This window comes from Pteropus alecto, unplaced genomic scaffold (assembly GCF_000325575.1).
Source record: "Pteropus alecto unplaced genomic scaffold, ASM32557v1 scaffold339, whole genome shotgun sequence".
Classification (NCBI taxonomy): Eukaryota; Metazoa; Chordata; class Mammalia; order Chiroptera; family Pteropodidae; genus Pteropus; species Pteropus alecto.
Genome location: NW_006442509.1, coordinates 805860 through 812175, shown reverse-complemented (window position 1 = coordinate 812175; position 6316 = coordinate 805860). Strand labels below are relative to the sequence as shown.

The 6316-nt window shown below is 51.6% G+C and overlaps 1 protein-coding gene across 1 annotated transcript in view; it reads right to left on the bottom strand.

Moving 5' to 3' along the window:
• The window catches only part of ADARB1 (adenosine deaminase, RNA specific B1), a 66463-nt gene that overhangs the window by 53613 nt on the left and 6534 nt on the right, over positions 1-6316 (bottom strand). The window lies entirely within an intron of this gene.

Below are 6316 nucleotides of genomic sequence, written 5' to 3'. Positions count from 1 at the left end.
CCTGCCCCCCGATGTTAGGCGCTTTTCACCCGCTCAGACATGAACGCTGATAGGAAGTACCCCCTTAAACATCCTGTCCCTCAACACAAGTTTAAATTACTTTTAATGTGTTCCTACGGCTTTTTAAAGCTGAACCCCACAATTCATCACGCCTCATCCCACCTGCCACGGCAGGAAAGACGCCCACGGAACACCCAGCACCCTCCTCTGCTCCGACGCGCGGGCCGGGTGCGCCCAGGCACTCCTGCGCACGCACCTGCCCGATGTACGCGTGGGCGCGAGGCCGACAGACGCACACGCGCCCAGCGCCTCCCAGTCCGCCCAGGCTGAGCGGTCACAGGCCGACAGCGCTGGCGGCCGAAGGCAGTGAGACGTCGCATGTCACTTCCCAGGGGCAGCTTCCCCTAGCAAGTCGCCAATACACTTTCAAAACCCAAATATATAATGTTAATGTTTCCTTTTCGCAAAAAACTGACATCCAAATGGGAAGTCTTCGGTAGAGCCTCGAGCTAAGGTCGAGGGGAGGAAGGGGCGGGTCCCCGAGAGGGTACTGAAGACGGAGGCCGCAGTGCAGACAAGGTGTGTCTGAGCCCCAGGGGGCCTCACAGCAGGTCCTCCGTGGTGAGAACTGGCTCCTGACCCATCTCCCAGCTGTGACCCCTTGGGGTCACCTGCATGGTGTTTCGGGGCTCTGCCAGGACCGTCTCAGCTGTGATGGAACAAGGAGCTGCTAGACGATTCACCACGTGACAACTGGCGAGGGCCACCGGCCAGCCACCTGTGACCTAAGAGTGGAGCTCTAAGACGCTGTGCTGCAGGCGAGCCCGAGAGAGGGCGCGACAGGCAGTGGAGGTCGTCTCTTTCTTGCACGAGACTCGGAGAGTGACCGAGGGGGAAGCACGCAGGAGCTGTGCCGTGGGGCGAGCAGGCCAGTCGGGGGACCGCCGAGCTATGATCCTGCCCCCCTCACCTCGCCCGGACCACCCCATGAAACAGGCAGAGGATGTGGCAACCCAAAACCTGGCGGGGGGCCGGAGGTAGGATGGGCGAGCAGAGAGCCCAGCGGCGGGTGGCTCCGTGGCCTCCCGCTCCCCACACGTGTGTGCAGGTGGGTGGCCCAGCTGCAGCCCAGCCCACCGCCTTGCCTGAGCCTTGTCCTGCTCAGTACCCCTGGGCTTGGGACGTCCCCCGGAAAACAGTGGGACCCCAACTGAGTCAGGCTGGAAGGGCTCCTACCAGGGGTTCACATCCGACGGTCTATCAACATGGCGGGCGGGGGGAGGGGAGTCCGATGCCGCAGCCACACAGGGCCGTGCAGGACACATGCCCTGCGGACCCGCAGCGAGCCCAGGCTGGCCTGTGTTCAACGAGTGTGTCACTCGCCACCAGACAGACTGCGGGCCAGTAACCGCTGTACGTATTAAATGAAGCAACTGCCTTTCCTTCCAAAGTCACATTTACCACTATAATTTAACTGGAGCGAACATCAGGGCCGCACTCTGCTCGCAGGTAAGTACTCTCCAGTTGGCCCTTGCAGGTGCACAAGACCATCATGTGAGTGTACCATTAAACAAAGGTGTCCCACGGAGCAGGCTCTCTGACGTTTAGAGATGCCAGTTATTTCAAGACACAAAGGCTCGATGTGCTCAAGACAAGTGGTCGACAGGTAAGCAAGTGGCTGAGGAGGCGAGGACCCGGAGCCCGCTCCCTGACTCCTGACAGCGTCTCCTGCTTTCAGTGCTGAGAACGGGCGCTCCCCACGGAAGGATGGAGGGGTGTGAGTGGGGCCAGAGTCTCAGAGCCCACAGCTCAGGAAGGGTAGGAGGCTCCTCACAGAAACAGACATGGAAAGGCAGCCAAAGTGGGAAGACAAAGAAGCAGAAATTGCATGAGAGAAGAGAACAGAGAGCCAGATGCAATGGACTCAAGTAATCTAACAGACGCAGAGTTCAAAACACTGGTCATAAAGATGCTCGACGAACTTTTGAGAACTGCAGAGAACTCCAACAAAGAGAAAAAACATAAAAATGGAAATGGAAATTATAAAGGGGAACCAGTCTGAAATGGAGAACACATTATCTGAGATGAGAAATGTATTAAATGGAATAAACAAAGTGAATAAAGAAAAAGATCAAATGCCTTATCTAAAGGACACGCAATCAGAACGGCAAGAGATAAGATGCCAAGACTATAAAAATAACTTAAGGAGAATATGGGACGCTATTAAGGGTCCAAAGATCCATCTGATTGGCGTAACTGAAGAAAATCAAGATGTTGAACAGCTGTTTGAAGAAATAATGATGGAAAACGTCCCTAACCTAGTGAAGAAAATGGACATAAAACCTCAGGAAGCTCAGAGAATTCCAAAAATCAGGGATCCGAAGAGGCCCACACCAAGACACATCATAATTAAAAAGCCAAATATTAAATACAAAGAAAGAATATTAAAAGCAGCAAAAAACAAATAGATACTTACTTATAAGGGAACATCCATAAGACTGGAGCTGATTTCTCAAAAGAAACTATGCAGGACGGAAGGGCTTGGCAAAAAACATTCGACAGGACAGAGACTCAGGATCTACAACGAAGAATAACTTATCCAGCAAAGCTATCATTTAGAGCTGAAGGACAGATAAAGAGCTTCTCAGACAAAAACAAGCTAAAGGAATTTATCACTACCAAAGTAGTATTATAGGAAATGTTGGAGAGACTTCTTTAAGAAGAAAAAACAAGTATCAAAAACAGGAATAAAGAATTGTCACAACTACATTCCTATTAATAAGTACCTCAAATGGAAAAGAATTAAGTGCTCCAACCAAAAGAAAGTGGCTGAAAGAATAAGAAAATAAGACTCCCACATATGAAGAGGATGGAAAATGATACTGCTTTAATGGACCTAGAAGTTATTCAAGTCAGACAAAGATAAACACTATATGATTTCTCTTATATGCAGAATCTAAGGAATAAAAAGAAAAAACTAATCAAAAACAGACTCACAAACATAGTGGACGAATTGGTGAACAGGGGTGGGGTTTGGGGGGCTGGGAGAATGGGGTGAAGGGTTAAAAATGGACAAATTAGTAGCTGACGGGTGGTCATGGGGACGGGGAGCATGGCATAGGGAATGCAGTCAGCATTATTACGTTGGGTAGGTGGAGGGCCAGAGGAGGGAGGGATCGTTTTACGAACTAGATAGATGTCTGACCAATGTATAGTATACATAAAACTAATTGAAATTTTAAAAAAAAAGAAAAAAGAAAGAACCACCCAGTCAGTTTCCGGAAGCATGGCCTTGAGGGCTCTGTGGGCAATGGCCGGAGGGGTGAGACCAGAAGCTGGGAGGACAGTAGGGGGCAGAGAGATGGCAGAGATGGGTGTCAGAGACCTCTCAGGTGTCATGGGCGGGGCTCGGTGACAGGCATTCCAGGTGGAGGAACATGATGAACCCGGTGACTCCGAGGGTCCCAGCTCCGTCGAAGGGGCGGATGGAATTCGATAACCGGCATGCAGGAAAATGCAGGACGTTTGGAAGATGGGCAAATTCACCTGTCCTGCCTGTAAAGGCCCCCAAAGCACCTGTGGTGGCTGTGGTGGCTGCTACTGCACCGTGGACAATGACAGAGCCTGCCCTGGAGAACCAAAGGCCCAAAGAGTCAGCTGGGAAGCGTGAGAGCGAGTGCGTGGGGAGAAAGAGCTGCCGACCCCAAGTCCTAGACCCACAGGGCCTCTTCGCAGCGAGAACAGGAAGATGTTTCAGACAGGTAACGGCTGGGATGGCTCGCCAGTAGCACACCCTCCCTAGAAACCCTGAAGGGTACGTGTCAGGAGGAAAGGGACCTGCAGAGAGTCGGAACCAAAACGAAGATCAAAGCACGTGGCACGTGGAGACACAGATGGTCTGCGTAGGAACACAGACCTCACACGCTGCGGAGAAGGCAGGAGGGGCACTTCCCGACGCTCCTCACGAAAGGGGGCATACCCTTGGGAGTGAAGCTATCCAGGGTCTTACAGGAACCAAAAGTTAGAGGCCTACTTGTCTTGTAAACAGAGACACAAAATCTAAATCCAGTGGTTTATACAATAGAGCAGATCATAACTGAGTTAAATACGTATGCACCAAGGACGCACAGCTGGCCGGGTACTGGGAAGAAGTCGGCGTGCAGAAGCAGCAATGACACATGTATTCAAGAGAGCTTTAACTCAGATGCCTCGATAACTCAAGCCAGTATTTTCCTGAATTTTCATTAGTACAATGAACCTGACACTCTGCCTAAAAAACACGCTCAGCCTTAGAAAAATAACTGAAAACAGGAAAAAACAAAGAAGCGGATAAAATGACAAATGTGTCTGCCACTCATGGAAACAGCAAGCACATAAAGGCCCCTATGCCTTCCTCCCGTGGGGACAGCTGTGGAAGGTGCCAGTACGTGCATCACAAAGTAGAGCCAAGGAGAAGGCAGAAAGGGGGCCCGGCCCTGCTGTGAGTGAGTGTCCCCACACTGGGAAGCCCGCCTGGGAGGGTGCCATGAAGGGACACAGCAGCCTCACACACGCACCCAGGCCAGGCACTCGCCAAGGGCATCAGCCCACGAGACAGCACAGCTGCATACAGAATGGGCGCTGTGTGCCCAGGGCACCCTCATAGTGCAAGGTACACCTTCAGCCTGCACCACTCCCCCAGGGGCTGGGAACTGATCCAAAACCCAGGCCTCTCCTTGGGACTTAACCATGAAAATCTTACGGCTTTTCTCTGTTCAATACAACTGCGGCTAGTCGATGGTAAGCTACAGAGTGGATTATTATGGGTCGCTAAGATTTGGAATTCATAACCTAAGCTGGGCTGTTACTAGCACTGGCAGAGGTCTCGCAAGACACGTGGCTCCCTAGGCTCGCAGGACACCCGCCCATGGTGGGGGAGGCACATGCCCCAGGGGTGCCCGCAGCCTCCCAAAGGACAGTTTGTTACCAGTGCGGGCTAGTTTATCAACTGCTACCATTCTTGTTTTTATAGTTATGATGTTAGTTTGTCCCGTCATTTCACATTAGTTTAATGTGGGTTGTTTGCATATATAGCGATGAAAATTTCATCAGTCTTTTGGGAAACATAATTTTTCAATAACAAAACAGTATCATAAGTCATCTCCAACCTTATTGCAAAATAAATGAATGGAGCTTCCCTCCCTGCCCCCCGAATTTCGATGACGTAGTTACATTTAATTTATTGGTGATGTGCTGACTCAGGGTATGTGAAATTTAACTAACTTGTGATACACTATCAAGATAAGTATAATAAAGTTACCCAGCTCTTCTTAACTTTACGGAGAGCTGCTACAGAATATAAAATGGTATAAAAGCACAACATGTCTCATGAAGGATTCTACACACGCTGCTGACACACGGACCTGGCCCATTGACTTTCTTCCCAATTCTTTGATAATGTCAAGCAATTCTTCCACTGGAAAGAAAGAACCGCTGTGGTTACAGACATTCAAGGTACAGGTTTTGCCACCAAGAGCGACCTAAAAACACTTTTAATTCACAATGGCGATAAAGTACACTTCTTTTCTTTCTTCCCAAGACCCTGTCAAAGTGGCAGAAAAGGTACTTTCTGCCAGTAAACAAATCATAACGGTGTTGAAAAAGTACAGAGGGTCCCAGTGCAGACAAGGGCGCACACGTTGTGGTTAAGGCATAAAGCAGATGAAATCAGGTTGACTTAAAGAAGAAACAGCAGTGCGGGATCGGTGGGGGCGGGGGGGGGTGTCCCCAAGAATAAGAGAGCAGTACTCCGCTCCACAGCCCAAACCTGAGACTGCTTCTCCGAGGACAGCCGGAGGTGTTCCAAGGCGCGAGGCGAGCACGGCCGCCAGGGCTGGAAGAGAAACAGGCCAGAGCGAAGGCAATTCTAAATCAAATCGGGAGCTGGCGGCGCAGAGAAGCGGACAGTAGGGCGCGTGCTGGCGCTCGCTTCTCACAGCGCCGCTGGACCCCGGAAAACAGCAGGGACGGCCTTCTGAGTTCCAAGGGGAATTCGCGATCCCAGGAGTCTAGACCTAACCGAATTATCAGCCAGTGCGCCGAGAAAGCAAGTCCAAAGTCAGCCAGGCGTTCGGCGGAGAAGTGGCTGAGCAGACGCCCGGCAGAATGGAAAGGAAATGGGGACGGGGACATGGCGGGCCAGGGGTCGCCAAGGCAGCCGGAGCGCCAAGCGCGGGGCTCCCGGGACGTGCGCCCAGGCGGGGGTCTCGGGTCGGAGCTGCGTGTTCCGCCTCCTCCGGCCACGCGCTCGCTCTGCGGTGGAACGCATGCGCGCCGT